Source organism: Zingiber officinale, chromosome 3A (genome assembly GCF_018446385.1).
Source record: "Zingiber officinale cultivar Zhangliang chromosome 3A, Zo_v1.1, whole genome shotgun sequence".
NCBI classification, from domain to species: Eukaryota; Viridiplantae; Streptophyta; class Magnoliopsida; order Zingiberales; family Zingiberaceae; genus Zingiber; species Zingiber officinale.
The window spans coordinates 51,959,693-51,983,704 of record NC_055990.1 but is presented as its reverse complement, the minus strand read 5'-3'; the positions used below and the strand labels follow the sequence as shown (position 1 = coordinate 51,983,704).

Genomic DNA, 24,012 nt, shown 5'->3' with positions numbered 1-24,012 from the left:
CCTATCATATAGTTTCATTGATGAGCATGATACAAAAATTATTCGAGTGTGACCTAAGTAGAAGTTCTCCGTGCTCAGTCTAATAAGTGGCCTAACTTTTTCAAGTATCAATCTCTAAGCCAAGTCAAATTTTCATTTTATCGTGTTCCTCATACTTCCGGCGATAGACACTTACCTGCCACACGCAAGGTTCATTCCCCTCAAAAATGCTATACATTATCTACACAAGGTCTCAATGGAATACTGAGTATCAAGAGAAACATAGCATTCATTTCTCCAGTAACCTAACTCGGTCTCAAAGGGTGAATTGCTAGTTTTAACTCATGAGAACTATTTTTTATCCCTTATTTTTTTCCTTCTTTTTTTTTTATTGTGTTTGCAAAGTATCAAACTTGAACAAACTTTCATTTTTTATTTTATTTTATTTTATTTTATTTTTTGGATTGATTTTTTCAAATGAGCTTACATGATCTGAGTTTATCCAGTAACCAAAATATAGTTGAGAGGTCACCATAGAAGCAAGAGTACTAGTCCGGTTTTATGAATCATGACTATTTTCAAAAATATCTACCATCAAAGTCAAGTATAATGTGAAGTGATCCTAAAACTAGGCCAACATTCAAATTCTTCTAGCAATAACAATGCTCACTTCATGCTACTATGGATAGGAAAATAAAGATCAATAGGGATACTAGCATACCAAATCACACAACATAAATATCTAGATGAAACGTGCTAGTATTTTGCATTAAGGAACAAATAGTCATGATGTGATGAATGATGCAATTAGGAAAAATTTATTATGCAAAAGAAATAAGCAAAACTAAACTAAGCCAAAATCATCTAATGCATCTCCCCAGACTTAAAATTTTTCATTGCCCCAATGAAAACTAAAAATAATGTGGAGGAGATTAAAAGTAAGAGAAGTTACCAAATGATGTGTGACAAATGCCCATGTCATTAACTTCTCCATCATGTAATTACTGTAACGCCCCGGCCCGGGCGGGCCTCACCCGGACTGAATCGGGAACGACACCAAAATTACCTATCGGTTTGATGACTAGCTCCACAGACCACCGAAGGTCCTTTCAGCGTGCTTTGTCCTCACTGGCACGCACCCTGGGAAACTTCCCAAGAGGTCACCCATCCTCAGATTTCTCCAAGCCAAGCACGCTTAACTTTGGAGTTCTTAAGTTTGGGCTTCCGAAAAGGAAGGTGCACCTTGATGATATGAATAGTACCATCTAACCTTTTAAGTCATATTTAACCAGAATCTCAGAACCGGGGTATTACAATTACACTCCTCCTAATCTTTGAGTCCAATAAAAGGAAATTGACAACAAAAATTAAGTAGAGGATACAGGCTTATTTTGAGGAAAGAAATAAACTAAAAAGGAACTAAAATTATGAATGAAAACAAAATTAAACTTGGGTTGCCTCCCAATAAGCACTTGTTTAAGGTCATTAGCTCGACCACCTCATTAAATTCATCGAAATATCACTCTTGGAGGGGTAAGATATTTCATCACCCTTTTACCAAGGGCTCTTATGATGGAGGGAGCTATCATCAACAAGTGAAGAATCGTTCTCTCCATCTTTGTCTTCTTGGAAATTCTTTCAGGAGGTCGAAGACGGTATAGATCGAACTTTCAATTATAGGCCCCATGAAAATCTACACACCCAAAAGAAAAACATACCTCTCCCAAGCAAGTTATATTAGATACAACTAGAACCTTATTAAGATGAACTGAGTATGTATGAAAAATTGAATCACATCCAACAAAATCTACTATTGGTATATTTATGAAATTTTTCAAAAGATCACAAAGCATACTAAACTTGCTTTGCTGAGAGATACCTGAAAGTTCTAAACATGTGAATGTGACTTCTGAATCTTGTATTGGCTCTAGCTCTAGCTCAAGTAGTGGTGCCTCTAAAAGTGGTGATTCTTGGGGCTTTGCTTCTATTGCACAAGCCCCTACACATTGGTCCATAACATGTTCAATCCTTGCAACTCTCATAATCTCAGAAGTTTGTGTGGATAAAGGAGGTGATTCTTGAGATGCTTCTTCCACAACACATCTCCCTACACTTTCTTTCATAACATCATCATCAACACAAGCATCAAAAAATAAACCAACATCAATATCCTCAGTGGTAGAATCATCTATAGGAGGATCACTAACTTCATTTACAGTTTTAAGTTGATCTACCACATCACATTCATCATCTGAAAAATTCAATTTCATCATAACACCCTATAAACCTAGAAGGTAAATCTGAAAACTTGTTATCCACTGCATTATCATCACAATCCTTATATGAAGAGTCCTCATCTTCATATACATCCAGAAATCTACACTCAACCATATTAGTGTCACAGAATTTGCCAAAGTCTTCATTTTCATTGACCCTCACTAGCTTTTGTGAGAAATGAACCTTTAGTGAAGGTCTTGGGAAAGGTACTTCCTTTTTCCCATACTCCCTTTGAGCTTGCGGAGGAGGTCCAACCTGCTTATCTAGTGTAGGTGTGATCAATCGTTGAAGGAAAGATACTTGTGGCCTTTGGAAACTTCCTGGAGTAAAGAAATTGAGTTCTTGAGGTCTTCTATTATTTTCCTCCTCAATTCTAAACAAATCCTTATTCAGTAGTTCTTCATGATTCTTGTCACTTCTCAACTTAAAATTATTACACTGTTCACTAGACACTGTTTGTGTAGGAGGAGGATCTTGTTTGAACCATTTTGAAACAATGCTATCAATCATCACCCCCAAATGTTTGAACTCCTCATTCTGTGACTTGTGGAATTCAAAACTCTTGGATGGTAGAATTGTATTTTGTTTGACAGGCTCTCTTGTATATATGGCTTGGACTTCTTGAATTTCTGAGGGAGATTCCATCCAACTTTTGTTCGACCATTCATGGAGGTTCAATGCCACATGATCAATTAACATATTTGTTTCATCTACACTCTTGTCCATAAAAGAACCTCCAGCTGATGAATCTAACAAACACTTATCCGAGAAATAAATTCCCCTATAGAATATGTGTAGGGTCAGCCATTTTTCGAAACCATGATGAGGGCACTCCCTTTGTAGACTCTTGAATCTGTTCCATGCTTCAAATAATGATTCTCCATATGCCTGAGCAAAATTTGTGATGCAATTCCTCATATAAATTATTCTACTTGGAAGGAAAAAATGATCCAAAAATTATTTCTCCAATTGTTTCCAACTTGTGATGCTTTGAGGACGAAGCGAATATAACCAAGTCCTTGCTCTATCCTTGATATTGAAAGGAAATGCTATCAATCGAACTGCATCTGTTGACATTCCTTCAAAATTCACTATATCACAAAGTTCTAGAAACGTCTCAAGATGTAGATAAGGACTTTATGATAATTTGTGACCTTGTATCATGAAAATTAACTCTGGGTCTAGTTAGAAACTTTCTACTTCAATATGAGACTACATAATGGGAGATACAAATCTTGCAAAAATGGGTGCAGAGAAATTGCTTAAGGACCTGCTTGACATGTTAGTGCTCATGGTATCTAAACAAAAATTTATGAGAAAAGAACAAAAATGAAGAATTAAAGATAAGAAATAAAATGCAATATGCAAAGCAAGAAAGAAAATGCAAAATTTAAATTGCAAAAAAGAAAGTGCATAATGAAAACAAGAAAGAAAATGCAAAGGAAAAAGAAAAATATCTAGGGTAACTAATATGCTAATCAACTAATATTAATCGAAAATAGTCCCCGACAGCGTCGCCAAAAACTTGTTATGATTCCGCAAGTGCACGGATTCATCGTCATTAATATATAAGTTTGCCGAATCACAGGGACTGTTGATTAAGTACTAGAGATGTCACAAAGTAAGTTATCTAGACGGTCGAAAGTTGGCTTTGGCGTTTGCAAACTAACGAGAGTGATTGAAGAGAGTAAGAGAAATATGAGAGAATCGATCTTAGAGGGAATTGAACTTTGGGAAATGAATTATAGGATTTCGGTTTCATTGTGGTGGAACCTGATGTAGCATGTTCTATCTTTTCTTCATTGTCAATCGACATGCATTCACCGGAAGTTAAAGTTGTTATCCTTAAGCACAAAACGGAGAAGATCCCTGTGAAATCCTGATACGGTTAACCCCTGTCACTAGGGCGCCTCGGTAGATCATAAGAATGCAAATCCAATCAGTATCATTAAGGATAGAGATAAGGGTTTAGTTCGGTCTCTTACTTCCTTATGGAGAAGTTGCCTCTCTTTTCAAGGGAGTATCCTAGATGTCTGTGAACGGGTTACCCCTGCCACTAGGGCCCCTCTAGTGTACAATCTAAGATCCTCTCTTTACGAAATTAGCAATTCCTACATAATTGATCAATATGAAGAGATAATCTCAGCAAGTCTCATGCATATCAAATAGAAACAAAGCAAGTAAAATCATCCAATAAGTAAAGGCATAAACATGAGTCATACATCAAACCCTATCCAAAACTACTCCCTACATCCATAGAAAAGAAGATCTACTCCATTGTGAGGGAAGAACAACCCCGAAACATAAAGTAAAGCATACTTACAACCCTTGATGTGAGAAGAAGGGGAAGAAGATATGCTTGCCGAGGTTTCTGATGTCTTGGGGATGACTCCTTGCTCTGGAGATGGACGGAACGTCATGGGACGGCAGTGGATGAAGCTCTAGAGTTTCCCTCGAAGGGGAGAGCCCTTTCCCAATGAGAGGGACGAAGTTCTGAACCAAAGATGATCCCAAGAATAGGGTTCTTGACCCGTTTATAGGCTAGGGCACGGGCGTCGCACGGCCCGTGCCACGACCATGCGAGATCCGCACGTCCCGTGCCCGACCATGCGAGATCCGCATGGCCAAGTGCATCCTCCCTTCGGGTTGAGTGGCACGGTCGTGTGAGATCTGCACGACCGTGCCTTCTTTCTATTCTGGTTACACCGCATGACCTTGCGAATTGGCACGACCGTGCCTTCCTTCTGCTCTGGAATTGACACGGCCGTGTATCAAGGGCGTATGGATTTGTAGATGATTTTAGCACATCTTAACGTAGAATTCTTGTTGAGGTCCTCATCAAAGTTGTATATCTTGAAGTTATCAACAAATCAGTATAAAGAACAGCCTAAAACTCCAACTGAGCACAAAGTTATGACTATTTTACTTTTGTTCTGCAGTGCTAAAAATTCCGTACGGCCTTCACACGACCGTGTGACATTCACACGGCCTCAACACGCCCCCTACACGGCCTTCACACGGGCGTGTGGTCTTCGCACGACCAGAACTTGGAAGAAGTTAGTTTCGCATGCCTGTGATACTCTGGAAGCTCTAGACTTCATTTAGGCTCCGTTTTTGCTCCAAATCATGTCCTATCAATCAAAACAAGCAAAGAGTAGATTTCTGAACAAAATATAATATAAGTATGACATTATAATGAAATAGGGTGCAATAAACATAGATTATGCTAATGAAATATAAGTAGATGTGCGTCAAAGCATGCATAAAAGTGTATATAATCAACGCACATCACACCCCCGGACTTAAACATTTTCTTATCCTCAAGCAAAGCCCGCAATCTAGACTTATGTGGTTAGTTGGCATGTAATAATCCCTAATGAATCAATATAAGCCTATCATAAAGTTTCATTGATGAGCATGATACAAAAATTATTCGAGTGTGACCTAAGTAGAAGTTCTTCGTGCTCAGTGTAATAAGTGGCCTAACTTTTTCAAGTATCAATCTCTAAGCTAGTCAATTTTTCATTTAACCGTGTTCCTCATACTTCCAGCGATAGGCACATACCTGCCACATGCAAGGTTCGTTCCTCTAAAAAATGCTATGCATTGTCTACACAAGGTCTCAAAGGAATACTCAGTATCAAGAGAAACATAACATTCATTTCTCCAGTAACCTAACTCGGTCTCAAAGGGGTGAATTGCTAGTTTCCACTCACGATAACTATATTTTATCCCTTATTTTTTTCCTTCTTCTTTTTTTATTGTGTTTGCAAAGTATCAAACTTGAACAAACTTTCATTTTTTTTATTTTTTTTATTTTAGTTGGGATTGATTTTTCCAAATGAGCTTACATGATCTGAGTTTATCCAGTATCCAAAATGTAGTTGAGAGGTCACCATAGAAGCAAGAGTACTAGTCCGGTTCTATGAATCATGACTATTTTCAAAATATCTACCATCAAAGTCAAGTATAATGTGAAGAGATCCTAAAACTAGTCCAACATTCAAATTCTTCTAGTAATAACAATGCTCACTTCATGCTACTATGACTACGAAAATAAATATCAATAGGCATACTAGCATACCAAATCACACAACATAAATATCTAGATGAAATGTGCTAGTATTTTGCATTAAGGAACAAACATTCATGATGTGATGAATGATGCAACTAGGAAAAATTTATTATGCAAAAGAAATAAGCAAAAACTAAACTAAACCAAATGCATCTAATGCATCCCCCCAGACTTAAACTTTTCATTATCCCAATGAAAACTAAAAATAATGTGGAGGAGATTAAAAGTAAGAGAAGTTACCAAATGATGTGTGCCAAATGCCCATGCCATTAACTTCTCCATCATGTAATTACACTCCTCCTAATCTTTGAGTCCTATAAAAGAAAATTGACAACAAAAATTAAGTAGAGGATACATGCTTATTATGAGAAAAGAAATGAAACTAGAAAGGAACTAAATATGAATGAAAAAAAAATTCAACTTGGGTTGCCTCCCAAGAAGCACTTGTTTAAGGTCATTAGCTCGACAACCTCATTAAATTCATCGAAATCTCACTCTTGGAGGGGTAGGATATTTCATCACCCTCTTACCAAGGGCTCTTATTATGGAGGGAGCTTTCATCAAAAAGTGAAGAATCACTCTCTCCATCTTTGTCTTCTTGGAAATTCTTTTAGGAGGTAGAAGACGGTTTAGATCGAGCTTCCAATTATAGGCCCCATGAAAATCTGCACACCCAAAAGAAAAACATACCTCTCCCAAGTATGCTATATTAGATAGAACTAGAACCTTATTAAGATGAACTGAATATGTTTCACAAATTGAATCACATCCAACAAAATCTACTATTGGTACATTTATGAAATTTTTCAAAAGATCATAAAGGATACTAACCTTGCTTTGCTGAGAGATACCTAAATTTCTAAACATGTGAATGTGACTTCTAAATCTTGTATTGTCTCTAGCTCTAGCTCAAGTAGTGGTGCCTCTAAAAGTGGTGATTCTTGGGGTTTTGCTTCTATTGCACAAGCCCCTACACATTGGTCCACAACATGTTCAATCCTTGCAACTCTCATAATCTCAGAAGTTTATGTGGATAAAGGAGGTGATTCTTGAGATGCTGCTTCCACAACACATCTCCCTACACTTCCTTTCATAACATCATCATCAAGACAAGAATTAAAATATAAACCAACATCAATACCCTCAGTGGGAGAATCATCTATAGAAGGATCACTAACTTCATTTGCAGTTTTAAGTTGATCTACCACATCACAATCATCGTCTGAAAATTCAGTTTCATCATAACACCCTGTAAACCTAGAAGGTAAATCTGAAAACTTGTTATCCACTGCATTATCATCACAATCCTCATATAAAGAGTCCTCATCTTCATATACATCCAGAAATCTACACTCAACTATATTAGTGTCACAAAATTTGTCAAAGTCTTCATTTTCATTGACCCTCACTAGCCTTTGTGGAAAAGGAACTTTTAGTGAAGGTCTTGGGAAAGGTACTTTCTTTTTCCCATACTCCCATTGAGCTTGCGGAGGAGGTTCAACTTGCATATCTAGTGTAGGTGCGATCAATCGTTGAGGGAAAGGTACTTGTATCATTTGGGAACTTCCTGGAGTAATGAAATTGAGTTCTTGAGGTCTTCTATTATTCTCCTCCTCAATTCTAGACAAATCCTTCTTCAGTAGTTCTTCATGATTCTTGCCACTTCTCAACTTAAAATTATTACACTATTCACTATACATTGTCTGTGTAGGAGGAGGATCTTGTTTGAACCATTTTGAAACAATGCTATCAATCTTCGCCCCCAAATGTTTGAACTCCTCATTCTGTGACTTGTGGAATTCAAAACTCTTGGATGGTTGAATTGTATTTTGTTTGACAGGCTCTCTTATATATATGGCTTGTACTTCTTGAATTTCTGAGGGAGATTCCATCCAACTTTTGTTCGACCATTCATGGAGGTTCAATGCCACACGATCAATTAACATATTTGCTTAATCTATACTCTTGTCCATAAAAGAACTTCCAGCTGATGAATCTAACAAACACGTATCCAAGAAAGAAATTCCCCTATAGAATATGTGTAGGGTCAACCATTTTTTCCAAACCATGATGAGGGCACTCCCTTTGTAGATTCTTGAATCTATTCCATGTTTCAAATAATGATTCTCCATATGCCTGAGCAAAATTTGTGATGCAATTCCTCATATAAATTGTTATACTTGGAAGGAAAAAATGATCCAAAAATTGCTTCTCCAATTGTTTCCAACTTGTGATGTTTTGAGGATGGAGCGAATATAACCAAGTCCTTGCTCTATCCTTGACACTGAAAGGAAATGCTATCTATCGAACTGCTTCTGCTGACACTCCTTCACAATTCACTATATCACAAAGTTCTAGAAATGTCTCAAGATGTAGACAAGGACTTTCTGATATTTCGCCTCCAAATTTGTGACCTTGTATCATGAAAATTAACTCTGGGTCTAGTTAGAAACTTTCTGCTTCAATATGAGACTGCACAATGGGAGACAAAAATCTTGCAGAAATGGGTGTAGAGAAATCACTTAAGGACCTGCTTGACATGTTAGTGCTCATGGTATCTGATATGGGTTAGGTTTAGTAGGTCCCTGGTGAAAAGGGGAAAAAAGAGATAGTAGAATGAAGCAAGTATGAATATCGACCAAGATAATAGGTTTAAGAAAACATATGCCAATATCGGCTGGGACAACAGGGTTAAGGAAATATAGGACAATATCAACCGGAACAATAGGGTCAAGGAAATATAGGCCAATATCGGTCGGGACAATAGGGTTAAGGTAATATAGGCCAATATCGGCTGGGACAACAGGATTAAGGAAATATAGGCCAATATCGACCGGGACAACAGGGTTAATAAAATATAGGGCAATATCACCCGGGGTAACACAGTTAAGAAAATATAGGTCAATATCGACCGGGACAACAGGGTCAAGGAAATATAGGACTATATCGGTCGGGTTAACAGGCTTAAGGAAATATAGGTCAATATCGGCCAGGGTAACACACTTAAGAAAATATAGGCCAATATCGGCCGGGACAACAGGGTTAAGGAAATATAGGCCAATATCGGCTAGGGTAACAGGCTAAAGGAAATATAAGCCAATATCGGTCAGGGTAACACACTTAAGAAAATATAGACCAATAATGGTCGGGACAACAGGATTAAGGAAATATAGGCCAATATTGGCTGGGGTAACACACTTAAGAAAATATGAGCCAATATCGGCCGGGGTAACACACTTAAGAAAATATAGGACAAGGCGAAAACAAATGTTTCAAGAATATTTATAAATAACTTATGTGATTGTATAACAGGTTGATTGATTTGGCGGGAAGAATATTTCTAGACCCTTCTACAGGTGCTATGAGAAAAAGAAGGTATATCTGGGGTACTAAAAAGATTCTTTAAAAGTTATTTTCTGCAAGTACATGGCTTACGTCATCTCATAAGAAACTCTAACAAACCAGGGTCTACTTCATGACTACGGAGGTTATATGAAGTGGTATAAAAAGGGGAATACTCTCCGTTGGCCAGGTATGCTTATGCTCTCGCTCACAACACATAGAGTCATCTATTGCAAACCCTAGTTCTAGCTACTGTTCATTTTCTTCCTTCCACACTAAGAGAGATCACTGACTTGAGCATCGGAGGGCCTAGCCAGGGATTCCCACCCCGGTCTTAGGTCACCGACAGTAGTGTTGGTTGGTCCCTTGTGCACAGGAAGTCGTGGAAGCTCCAGATCTTGGTATTCTTCCTTGAATTCTTCTTCTCTTCCTCAGATCTTCATACGAGAAGGGTGTTCGGTGGCTTTATTCTTCCATATCCGCTTTGGTCTTCTCGGATCGGAAGTCCTTAGGTATTCCTCTTCATCCGAAGTAAGTTCTCTCCCCATCTTTCCATTTTGTCAAGCTTCTCAGACAGGATCAAATTTGGCGCCGTCTGTGGGAAATTTCACCTGGATCTGAGATTGGAAGATAGAAGATGTTGGAAAAATGAACCTACTCACTATTAGTCGGGAAGATCTGGATTTCCTTATTAACACTCACGTCCAGAAGGCTCTACAACAACAACAACAACAAGCTCATACTGGAGCTACTTTGCCAGTAGCCCATAATCCGACGATCTCAACAACGGATCATCGGAAGGAAAGAGAGTTGGGAGAAGAAGATCGTGTGTATATTACTCCGGCCAATGCTTCTCCAACTAGACACCCTCACGCCTTCCTTCGTACCCCTTTCGAGCAGGGAGGACGAAGGCTTGTAGTTCAAGAATCCTTTGGCGAGGCACCGGACAGAGAGAAGCACAAAGCTAAGATGATGATAGCTAGTGATAGCTCACCAGAAAAAATTATTTCTCCATTTCCTCAAGGTGTACTAGATGATCCCCTTCCTAAGCGGTATCAAAATCTTCAAATCGGTGAATACACTAGAACCACAGATCCAGAGGATCATTTATTGAAATTTGAGAATGTAGCTTTATTACAACAATTTTCTGATGGAGTGAAATGTCGGATGTTCCTTACAACACTTGGAGGAGCTGCTCAACGTTGGTTCAAAAGATTGCCGGAAAAATCTATCCGAATGTTTAAGGATTTCAAGAAGGTTTTCTTGCATCATTTCTCTAGCAACAAGAGGTATCACAAAACTCCCTGGAGCTTATTCTCAATTAAGTAGGGAGCTAAAGAGTCCATTAGAGCCTATATTAAGAGATTCAACCAGGTGACCATCGATGTGCCCAATGCTACTACGGAGATATTAGTAAGTGATATTTATCAAGGCTTGAATGATAATGATTTCTTTAAAGATCTGGTGAGAAATCCTCTTGCCAATTTTGACTCATTAATTGAACGTGCTACTGAATTCATTAATGTTGAAGAGGCTCAGGCTGCACGTAGAAAAGAAGATACTACTTCTTTTCCTGCTCCTGTTAAGGAGAAGGTTCCCGCTCCTGTTCCTCCCCCGAGAGGGCCTTGAGTAATCCCTCCGCCTCATCGTCATACAGAGAGTATCGTCCACAAGTCGTACAACATGTGGAGATGCAACAAGAAGCACCAAGGAGGTGGTGCACTTATCACAAGACCAGCAGTCATCATACAGAAGACTGTTTTGTTTTGAAAAATAAGAAATCAAAGGCGAGACTATTATCAACAACAATATCCCAGGCAGTAAAGTCCGCTCAAGATAGAATACCGGCCGGTAGAACCTCAACAAGGTGTACTACCAAATCCGGTCTGTATAACTCAGATGCCTGAGAAAACTTAGCCTAAGGCCACGACAACCCGACAAGAAGAGAACAAAAGCAAAGCCACTCGGGGTTGCATTAATATGATCGCGGGCAGGCCCACCGATGGAGATTCCAATAGGGCTAGGAAGGCACACGCTAGAAGACTTGAGATCTATGTTGTAGGGTGCAACATGGAGAGAGCAGCAGGGCCAGAAATTAGTTTTGGGCCCAGAGATCTTGAAGGGGTAGAGATACCCCATGATGATGCGTTAATCATTAAGGCTGTGATAGCCAATTATACTATTTCTCGCACCTTTATAGATACTGGTAGTTTTGTAAATATTATTTTCAAAAAAGCTTTTAACCAACTACAGATTGACCCGAGCGAACTTCAACAGATGGTGACTCCGTTATATGGATTCACTGGTAATGAGGTACAACCACTTGGCCAGATAAAATTGGCCATATCTCTAGGGGAGGAGCCCCTCATGAGAACAAGAAGATCTTACTTCATGGTGGTGGATGCCCCCTCCTCCTATAATGTGATACTGGGTCGACCGGCCTTAAATGAGTTTAGGGCGGTCGTTTTTACTTTTTGTCAAAAAATTAAATTTCCTGTTGATGACCAGGTTGGAGAAGTACGTGGTGATCAGAAGACGACTCGTAAGTGTTATGTGGAGATCGTCAGGACTGAAGCCAGTGTCGCCCGAAAAATGCATAAAATGGAGGTTAATGCTATTCAAGAGAAGCCACCTGTCCTGGTTTATGAAGAAAAAGAAGAGGTCCAGATACAGACTGGTCGGCTTGAAGCCACCACCTATGTCGTGGCTGATCTTGATCCTACTCTGAAAGCAGAGTTAATTCAGTGCTTGAAGAGAAATAATGATGTCTTTGCTTGGATGACCAAGGAAGTCACGGGTGTTTCTCCTTCAATAATGGAACATTCTTTACATGTCTTCCCAGATGCCTGGCCTGTTAGGCAAAGAAAAAGGAATTTCAGTATCGAGCAAAATCAGATCATCAAGGAAGAAGTGGATAAATTGATGGAAGCTGGCTACATCAGGGAGGTGCAATTCCCCAGTTAGTTGGCCAATGTTGTCCTAGTCTCTAAACCAGGAAACAAATGGCGGGTATGTATTGATTTTCGTGATCTTAACATGGCCTGCCTGAAGGATTATTATCCATTGCCCCGGATTGATCAATTAGTGGATTCTATAGCCGGGTGCGAATATATTTCTATGTTGGACGCCTATCAAGGCTATCATCAGGTTCCTCTTGTTGGATCGAGATGCGCTAGATGGGGAGTGAATAACGCTCGTGGCTATTTCGTTTTTCGATTATCGGAATCGTATCAAGTACGTCGTTCGAGTATAAGCGCAGCGGAAAGAAATAGAAACAAATACAAACAAAGACACGAAAGATTTACTTCGTTCGGAGCCTGTGGCGACTCCTACTCGAAGGCCTGCGATCCTTGATCGCTTTCCGTGGGCAACAACTATAAGTACGAAAAAGAGTTACAGCTTTGAAGTACAAGTAAATAAAGAAAACTAATGGTACCAACGACAAGAACAGAGTCTTGGAGCTTCGGGTCGTCGGAGACTTGTAGCAGCACTTCCGGATGTCTTTTAGAGCAGCACGTTGGAGACAGAAGAATTGAAACTTATTGTTCTGGTGCTGCTGCTCGAGATCCCTTATAAAGGGTGTTCAAGGCACCTTGATGCCCTTCAAGGCGCCTTAAACAGGCCGAGTCACCCGCGGAGATCAGCACAGACTTGGTCGAACTTCATCTAGTTCAAGGCGCCTTCAGCCTACCCAAGGCGCCTTCAACCTTCGACCCAAGGCGCCTTGACCTTCATCTAAGGCGCCTCCAACCTTCTGCGCTGGCTTTTCCGCCTCCAAGCTCCATGGAGGCGCCTCGGACATTGTTCATCCGAGTTGTAACTTGCTCCTTTATTCCTGCAAAATGTGTTAGTCCCAAACACATACCCTGCAAAACAAAGTTAGCACAGAAAGCATAATAGAAGTGATAATGATAGTCTCCGGACTATCCGAGCCTGACTTCGGGTTTCCAACCGGAAACCCTAGGTCGACTCGACGCCTACTGTTCCCTCTACGGGGAACGCGTCCTCACCTACTCCACTCAGGAGATTTACCTGTTGCCAGTGCGATCCTCCAGATCGACTGGACTTTTGCTCAGCACTCGACGCTTCCGGACTTTCTGCTGGACATCCGCTTCTCGGCTAGTCCAGTCTTTCACCTGGTTCGCGACACCAGGACTTTCCACCTAGGGTTACCACCCCCTAGGACTTTTGCCTGAAGCCACCGACCTGCCAAGACTTTCCGCATAGGGTTACCACCCCCTATGACCTAGGGTTACCGCCCCCTAGGGTTTTCCCTTTGCCTAACCGCAGCTAGGACTTTTCTCCACCTAGGGTTACCACCCCCTAGGACCTAGGGTTACCACCCCCTAGGGTTTTCACCTGCCTAACCGCAGTTAGGACTTTCCTGAAACACTCAACAAAGCTGTCAGATCACAAAACCCCTTAACTTTGAATCCTTTGCCATTATCAAAACTCGGGTTTGATTGTCGGATGCTTCCCGCACCAACAATCTCCGCCTTTTTGATTATGGCAACAAGAAATTCAAAGTTAAGAAAAACATGCGATAACAAATAGATGCATTAAGTTTTAACCAAGCTTAAGTAAGTAAACTTTAAATGCAAGCACAGTTAAGCTGGAAACTTTTAACTTTGTAATACTAAACTCCCCCTTAATAAAAGCCCTCCTTTTTATTTTTTGAATTTTCCTACTTTTGAATTTTCCTACTCTCCCCCTTTGCCATATATCAAAATATACCAGTGTGAAAGAAGTCTGAATTTTTCAGAAGAGCAAGTTAGTTTGATGCTTAACTTTTTAAAGAGGGATAAGAGTAGACAAGATTTGAAAATTTATCACCTTTTTTTAAAAAGTCTGAAATTTTTAAACACTAGTAATACTTAGAAAAATTTGAATTAGCTTTTATAACACTTAGCTTTATTATAATTAATTTTCATTGTTTAACTTTTTGCTAAGTGAAATAAAAATTAAAAAATAAGAAATTTTCTTTTGAAACATTGACTTAGCTTTTAATTTTCATAGAAATCACTTAGCTAAGCCTTTTGCAAACTTGACTTTTGAAGGAGTCTTCAAGGGTGATTTTGAAAAGATGTAAAAGTTAGAAAATGTAGCTAAAGTTTTAAGTATTTTAGCTTAAAAACATTCTCAAGTTTGAAAGATATTTAGTTTAAAGTCTTTTGTTAGCAAAGAGGGAGTAGCTAAATGTTTAGTTAAGTTAAATTCAGTTTGTCATTAAGTCCAAGCATGAGTCAAGTTGAATAGCAATGTAATTGGTGTTGATCAGGTATCAGAGCCCTAAAGTATAGGCATTTTTAACTAAAAGATTGAGTATCTTTTGCCAACTGTCTAACCTTGAGTTACTTGCTGATTGTCTACAGGACAATAGCTTTCACTTGGTTAGTCAAGTTAAGTTATTTTGTTCCAGATAGACTTGACTAGAGCTGGAGAACTTAACTTGATTAATGTTTATTGCATATTTAACGCCCAGACTCATATCGATGCACAGATATAAGCATTCTTGAGTCCAGGCTGTACCCTATGCATCTCACGCCGTTCTATGTTTTACAAACACAATCAAGGTAAACCTAGGTGTTTGTGAGATGCTCTGGCTGAGTCCTAGGGGAACATGATTTCTAGGGGAAAATCCTAGGCTAAGTCCAATTTTTGAAATTCTAGAAAAGTAAGGATTTTGACAAAATCAAGATTTTACCTAGAATTTTAAAAAAATGCAAGAATATAATGTTATAGTATCTATTCTACCCAACACATACCTATTTGTCTTCTAAGAGAGCTGAACTCAAGTTCAGGTAAGGGTTTTGTGAAAATGTCAGCTAGGTTTGATTTTGAGTATAATATCACCCTTAGCTACATGATCCCTTACAAAATGATGCTTCACCTCTATATGTTTAGTCCTTGAGTGATGAATTGGGTTTTTTGTTAGATTTATTGAACTTATATTATCAATTGAAATTTTTGTTTTATGATATTCTAGTTGATACTCTTTAAGAGTATGCATCATCCATAGCAATTGAGATGCGCATTCACCTAAGGCTATATATTCAGCTTCAGTGGTAGATAAAGCAACACAATGTTGCTTTCTACTTGACCAACTTACAAGGCATTGCCCTATAAATTGACAATTGCCACTTGTGCTTTTTCTATCTAACTTGCATCCAGCGTAATCTGAGTCAGAATAGCCATGAAGGTCAAGAGTGCAAGTTCTAGGGTACCAGAGTCCTATATTTAGAGTACCTTTAATGTACCTAAGTATTCTTTTAACATATGTTAAGTGTGACTCTTTTGCACAGGATTGGTATCTTGCGCACATACCTACAGCAAACAATATATCAGGTCGGCTTGCAGTTAGATACAGTAAACTACCTATTATACTTCTATAATATTTTGGGTCTACTGGTTTTCCAACTGGGTCAGAGTCAATATTGATGTTGGTTGCCATTGGAGTATTTATTATTTTTGAATTTTCCATACAGAATTTTTTAATTAACTCCTTAGCATATTTAGTTTGACAAACATAACTTCCATCTTTAGTTTGTTTTATTTGTAAGCCTAAGGAAAAATTAAGTTCACCAACCATACTCATTTCAAATTCATTTTCCATTAGTCTAACAAATTCTTTTAGAAATTTAGAGTTAGTAGATCCAAAAATTATATCATCAACATAGATTTGGGCTATGAAGATGTCTTTATCTACCATTTTTACAAATAGAGTTGGATCTATTTGACCTTGGTTGAAGCCTTTGGATATAAGGTGATTGGATAACCGTTCGTACCATGCCCTAGGGGCTTGTTTAAGTCCATACAAGGCCTTTTTTAACTTAAATACATGATTAGGATTGTCTAAGTCTTCAAATCCTGGGGGTTGGCTTACATAGACCTCTTCTTTGATGAAACCATTTAAAAAGGCTGACTTAACATCCATTTGGAATAATTTAAACCCTTTATTTGCTGCATAGGCTAATAGCATTCGAATGGATTCGAGTCTAGCTACTGGTGCGTAGGTTTCATCGTAGTCTAATCCTTCAACTTGACTAAACCCTTTGGCTACTAGTCTGGCTTTGTTTCTTATGATATCACCCTGATCATCCAACTTATTTCTAAAAACCCATTTGGTGTCTATTATTGATTTATCTATGGGTTTAGGTACAAGGTCCCAGACTTGGTTTCTCTCAAATTGGGCTAATTCTTCCTGCATTGCAATAATCCAGTCTGGATCAGGCAGGGCTTCTTCTATAGTTTTAGGTTCAATTTTAGAAATTAGAGCGATCTGACTAAGGTTTCTATAGGATGATCTTGTTCTGACTCCAAGGTTTGGGTCACCCAAAATTTGGTCAGGTGGGTGAGAAGTGCTTATTCTAGTTGGTCTTATCTGTGAGTCAGAACCTTGTTCTTCAGACTCATTAAGATTAGGTTGGATTTCATCATCGTCTACTGCTCTTGGATTAGTGTCAATATTTTCATTAGTTAAATTATTTTCTTCATCAAATATTACATTAGTTGTTTCTTCAACTTTCAAGGTATTTTGATTATATACTCTAAAGGCTCTACTGGTAGAGGAGTATCCTAAGAATATTCCTTGGTTAGATTTGGGTGTAAATTTTCCTAAGTAATCTTTAGTATTTAAAATGTGAACTTTACAACCAAATACTTTTAAATAGTTTAAGTTAGGAATTTTATGATAATATAGTTCATAAGGAGTTTTCTTGTGATATTTATTGATTAAAATTCTGTTTTGAATATGATTTGCAGTATTTATGGCTTCAGCCCAAAATTGGTGATTTAAATTATATTCATTTAACATAGTTCTGGCGGCTTCTTGTAGTGTTCTATTTTTTACGTTCCACCAGGCCATTTTGCTGAGGGGTTCTAGGACATGAAAATTCATGTAGATATCCATTTATTTTACAAAATTGAGTAAATCTATGATTTTCAAATTCTCCCCCGTGATCACTTCTTATTCTTTTAATTTTAGTATCTTTTTCATTTTCTATTAATTTGCAAAAATTACTAATGTTTCATAGGTTTCATCTTTTGTTTTTAGGAATCTTACCCATATAAACCTAGAATAGTCATCAATTATTACTAAGCAATACTGGTTCTTGCTTAATGACTTGGCTCCATGTGAATCAAATAGGTCAAGGTGAAGGAGCTCAAGTAATGAGTTGGTTCTTTCTAGATTTGTAGGTTTGTGTGTTGACTTAGTTTGTTTTCCTTGTTGACAAGCATTACAGATTGATGTTTCAATGAATTTTAGTTTGGGCAGACCTCTAACTAGACCGTTATGACTCATTCTTGAAATGAGTCTAGTATGAGTGTGACCCAGTCTTCTGTGCCACAAGTCAGTCTCCTCTTCTTGTGTTATTAAACACTTTATTGGGGATGTGGGTAGATTAATTGAGTACATATTATTTTTCCTAAGTCCCTTAAGTGTAATTTCAGGATTTTCAATATTTTTGACTAAACACCTAGTTTTGTCAAAAGTGACTAAGTATCCGCTATCACATAATTGACTTATACTTAGTAAGTTGAAATTGAAATTATCAACTAACAGAACTTTTCTAATAATAAACTCGGAGCTGAGTTCGATATTACCTCTTCCGATTACTTTAAGTTGACCATTGTTGCAAAATGCAACTGATCCTAAATTTTTTAATTTGAGCTTTGAAAACTTCAATTTATCTCCAGTCATATGTCTGGAGCATCCATTATCCAACATCCATTGATCCAACTCCTACACATGAAGTAGTTGAATTGGTTTCTTTTTAATGGATTAAAGATAGCGTGATTGAAGCAGACACTATGTTTTCTATTCCATTGTATTCAAGATAATTAAAAAAAAATTACTTTGCATTTTAAATTTTAAATAATTTTGACATTAATTTTAAAAAGATTTTTAAATAGCTTTGAAATTGATTTTGAAAAGATTTTTAAATAATTTTGAAATTGATTTTGAAAAGATTTTGAATTTGATTTTGAAAGATTTTTTAAAATGATTTTGAAAAGATTTTAAATTGAAATTGATTTTGAAAGATTTTAAATTGATTTTGAAATAATTTTGAAAGATTTTTGAAATAGATTTTGAAAGATTTTTGAAATAATTTTGAAAGATTTTGAAATAATTTTGAAAGATTTTTGAAATAGATTTTAAAAGATTTTGAAATAATTTTAAAATGATTTTGAAATGATTTTGAAAGATTTTTGAAATAGATTTTAAAATGATTTTGAAATAATTTTAAAAGATTTTTACAAATAAATTTTAAAAGATTTTGAAATGATTTTTAAAAGAATTTTCAAATAAATTTTAAAAGAATTTTGAAATTAAGTTTTAAAGATTTTGAAATGATTTTGAAAAGATTTTTAAATAATTTTGAAAAGATTTTGAAAATGATTGTTAAATAATTTTGAAATTAATTTTGAAAAGATTTTTAAATAATTTTGAAAAGATTTTGAAAATGATTTTGAAATTAAGTTTAAAAGATTTTGAAATGATTTTGAAAAGATTTTTAAATAATTTTGAAAAGATTTTGAAAATGATTGTTAAATAATTTTGAAATTAATTTTGAAAAGATTTTTAAATAATTTTGAAAAGATTTTGAAAATGATTGTTAAATAATTTTGAAATTAATTTTGAAAAGATTTTTAAATAATTTTGAAAAGATTTTGAAAATGATTTTGAAATTAAGTTTTAAAAGAGTTTTAAAATAATTTTGAAAAGATTTTAAAAATGATTTTGAAAGATTTTTCAAATAAATTTTAAATTGATTTCATTAAAAAACATGATATTAATTACAAATTTAATTTTGAATTTGAACTTTTAATTCCTTAGTCATCTCACTCAATCTAAATTGTCAATCAGGGAACCCTATAATTGTTGTGAGATGAATTATGGTTGAATTTTGGGATAAGGTTTAACTTTGTGTTAGTTTCAGGTTTAGCTTTGGGTTCAACAAGTAAGCATTCTTTGGATAAACTTCTGGGCTGTGGTGAGTCACAAGGAACTCATTAAAGTAACCATGCCTTCGAAGTTTCCAAATAGTCCTACCCACTGAACTTAGTACAAAACCTTGGTCTAACTAGTTAGGATCCATTTAAGGGTAGCTTCGGTCAGTTTCACTTGGCCAAATGCACCAGGTCGAAGCCATATCTTCCTAGACATGCGATGCCCAAGCCTCCCTAACGTACTATCATCCAAAAACTTCACCAGTATTGTGGTTCAAGTTAAGCTTATTTAATCTAACCTTAATTACCCTGTCGGGTAATCTATTCTTGTTTTACCCATTTCGGGTAAATTAGCTTCAGTTACCCTATCAGGTAGTTCAGTTGGAGGTGCCAGCTAGTTTGGATCCTCCATCTATTTTTCAATTTTTTAATTTAATTTCGAATTTAATTTTGAATTTTGAATTTGTAATTTAATTTCGAATTTTGAATTTGTAATTTAATTTCGAATTTTAAATTTAATTTTGAATTTCAAATTTTGAAATTTGAATTTAATTTCATTTCAAATTTTAAATTTAATTTTGAATTTCAAATTTTGAATTTTGAATTTTAAATTTAATTTCATTTCTAATTTTAAATTTAATTTTGAATTTCAAATTTTTAAGATTGTTTTTCTTTTTGCTCCCCCTGGATCATAGCCTCGATATAGTCTATCGAGGTAGTGTATTTGATCCTTCGGGACCCAATATTGACCAAGTCCAACTTGATTGACCAAGTTGGACTTGGGGACCCATGCTTGGACTGATTTACTACTTTGTTTGTTTATTAAAGATAAATAGGATTTATATTTCTTTTTACTTTTGTATCCTAGTCCAGTTCTATTGTAGACAGCTATTTGTGTCCCAAGAATTAGATCCAAATTCTTGGAACCCAGAGAGAACTTTTCTAGAGTAATTTTTAACTTGTTTAACTGATTTTTCAGATTTGAATTTTCTTTCTCAAGTCGTTGTACTTGAGTTGAATCTTCAGTTAAAGATTTTGAGTTAGTTACTCCTTTAAGAGTGGTTATTTCTCTTAAAAGTGACTTAATTTTCAAATTTGACTTAGCTAATTTGCGAAGTAAATAATTGACTAAATTATTGAGTCTAGGAATACTTACAGCGGAGTCTGGTCCTTCGGAAACGGATGCGGATTCGTGCCTTTGCTTAGAGTCGGCTTCTGACTCGCTCTCGGATTCGCTGATCTGGTCCCGAGCCATCAATGCGAGTAAACTTGTTTGGTTGAGTTCGTCGTCTTCGTCCTCCGAAGAAGAGTTTGCTTCTTGGCCTTCTTTCTTCTTTGCTTTTAGAGCCTTCTTTCTTCTTTGCTTCTTGGCTTCCTTTTGATTGGGGCAGTTGGCCTTGATATGGCCCTTCTGGTTGCACTCGTAAGATGTGACTTCAAATTTTGTCTTTGATTGGGCCTCCTTGGATTGAACTGCCTTCTTCAGATCTTTCTTGTTGAATCCCTTCTTCTTCTTGTAGAGTTTCTTTACAAGATTCACAAATTCGCCGGCCAGTTCATCTTCTGAATCTTCTGAATCGGATTCGTCTTTTGATTCCGATTCAATTTTTCGCCGTCCTCTTGATTCCCGTGTTCGACTCGTTCCTGCAATCAAAGCAATCCCTTTCTCGGATGGCCGTGCATTAGTCTGTTCATGGAGTTCGAATTCACTAAACAATTCATCTAATTTTAAGGAAGACAAATCCTTAGAGACTTTATAGGCATCTACCATTGATGCCCATAGTGTACTCCTAGGGAATGAGTTAAGGGCATACCTTATTATATCTCTGTTTTCTACCTTCTGCCCGATTCCATGTAGAGAATTCAGGATATCTTGAATTCGGGCGTGCAAAGAGCTTGCCGTCTCGCCTTCCTGCATTTTCAAATTGTATAGTTTATTTAATAACAAATCACGCTTACTTACCTTGGTTTCCGAGGTGCCCTCGTGTAGTTCGATCAATTTCTCCCATAGTTCCTTTGCGGAGGAGAATGGACCGACTCTGTTGAGCTCTTCTTTGGTCAGACCACATTGGATGGTGCAGGTGGCTTTGGCGTCGGCTTCCACCTTCTTGATAAATGCGGGCTCCCAGTTTTCACAGGATGTAGGCTTACCATCGGTACCAGTTGGTAGTTGTAGTCCGGTTCTGACGATCATCCAGGTGTCGAACTAGATCTTTAGATATATTTCCATTCGCCCCTTCCAATATCTGAAGTCTTCTCCGGAAAATAGTGGGGGGCGAACGGTGCTATATCCTTCTAGTTGGGCCATTTAGATCTAAAAGAATAAAAAACAACAAGATCTATTCCAAGACTGAGTCTTGGATTAGTAGTGTGGGAAGAGAATAGTAATAATTACGAGCTCGAGTGGTGTTGCACCAACTTCGGGCAAAAAAAAAATCGATTCGTAAAAAGAAATTAGAATATAACTATGAGGCTAAATTCTAATTGACTCCGAACAAAACCACGAAAAAAAATTGTCTTGAATAGTGGTTGCACTGATTCAAGACGACCCCGCTCTGATACCAATTGTTGGATCGAGATGCGTTAGAGGGGGGGTGAATAGCGCTCGTGGCTATTTCGTTTTTCGATTATCGGAATCGTATCAAGTACGTGGTTCGAGTATAAGCGCAGCGGAAAGAAATAGAAACAAATACAAACAAAGACACGAAAGATTTACTTCGTTCGGAGCCTGTGGCGACTCCTACTCGAAGGCCCGCGATCCTTGATCGCTTTCCGTGGGCAACAACTATAAGTACGAAAAAGAGTTACAGCTTTGAAGTACAAGTAAATAAAGAAAACTAATGGTACCGACGACAAGAACAGAGTCTTGGAGCTTCGGGTCGTCGGAGACTTGTAGCAGCACTTCCGAAGACTTGAAACTTATTGTTCTGGTGCTGCTGCTCGAGATCCCTTATAAAGGGTGTTCAAGGCGCCTTAAACAGGCCGAGTCACCCGCGGAGATCAGCACAGACTTGGTCGAACTTCATCCAGTTCAAGGCGCCTTCAGCCTACCCAAGGCGCCTTCAACCTTCGACCCAAGGCGCCTTGAACTTCATCTAAGGCACCTCCAACCTTCTGCGCTGGCTTTTCCTGGTTCGCACCCGAGGCGCCTCCAAGCTCCATGGAGGCGCCTCGGACACTGTTCATCCGAGTTGTAACTTGCTCCTTTGTTCCTGCAAAATGTGTTAGTCCCAAACACATACCCTGCAAAACAAAGTTAGCACAGAAAGCATAATAGAAGTGATAATGATAGTCTCTGGACTATCCGAGCCTGACTTCGGGTTTCCAACCGGAAACCCTAGGTCGACTCAACGCCTACTGTTTCCTCTACGAGGAACGCGTCCTCACCTACTCCACTCAGGAGATTTACCTGTTGCCAGTGCGATCCTCCAGATCGACTGGACTTTTGCTCAGCACTCGACGCTTCCGGACTTTCTGCTGGACATCCGCTTCCCGGCTAGTCCAGACTTTCACCTGGTTCGCGACACCAGGACTTTCCACCTAGGGTTACCACCCCTTAGGACTTTTGCCTGAAGCCACCGACCTGCCAAGACTTTTCGCATAGGGTTACCACCCCCTATGACCTAGGGTTACCACCCCCTAGGGTTTTCCCTTTGCCTAACCGCAGCTAGGACTTTTCTCCACCTAGGGTTACCACCCCCTAGGACCTAGGATTACCACCCCCTAGGGTTTTCACCTGCCTAACCGCAGTTAGAACTTTCCTGAAACACTCAACAAAGCTATCAGATCACAAAACCCCTTAACTTTGTATCCTTTGCCATTATCAAAACTCGGGTTTGATCGTCGGTTGCTTCCCGCACCAACACCTCTCGCTAAGGAAGATCAAGAGAAGGTCAGTTTTATAACATCTGAAGGTACTTATTGTTATAATGTTATGCCGTTTGGACTAAAAAATGCAGGAGCAACTTATCAAAGGCTTATGAATAAGGTCTTTCAGAAACAGATTGGAAGAAATTTGGAAGTATATGTTGATAATATTTTAATTAAGTCTCTTCAGACTACTGATCTTTGCAGGGATGTAGAGGAGACTTGCAGAACATTAAGACAATATGGGCTCAAGTTGAACCCGGACAAATGTTTGTTTGGAGCAAAAGGTGGAAAGTTCCTGGGGTATCTGGTGTCCGAGCGGGGAATAGAGGCCAACCCAAGCAAGATCAAAGCACTTCAAAACATGGAGCCAACACGCAACATGAGGGAAGCTAAAAACTCACCGGTCGGATCACCGCCTTGTCTAGATTCATTTCAAGGTCGGTCGATCGTAGCTTTCATTTCTTCAAGATACTCCAGAAGGCTAATAAATTTCAATGGGATGAAAAATGTAACAAAGC

At 37.9% G+C, this 24,012-nt stretch overlaps 2 non-coding genes across 2 annotated transcripts; both read left to right on the top strand.

The window, feature by feature from the left end:
- Positions 1-3,070: 3,070 nt before the first annotated feature.
- Positions 3,071-3,176, top strand: LOC122054359. The gene has a single exon (XR_006132682.1). It is a non-coding gene; the product is annotated as a small nucleolar RNA R71 (small nucleolar RNA).
- Positions 3,177-8,393: 5,217 nt separating this feature from the next.
- LOC122054390 lies at positions 8,394-8,499 on the top strand. The gene has a single exon (XR_006132709.1). It is a non-coding gene; the product is annotated as a small nucleolar RNA R71 (small nucleolar RNA).
- Positions 8,500-24,012: the final 15,513 nt, after the last annotated feature.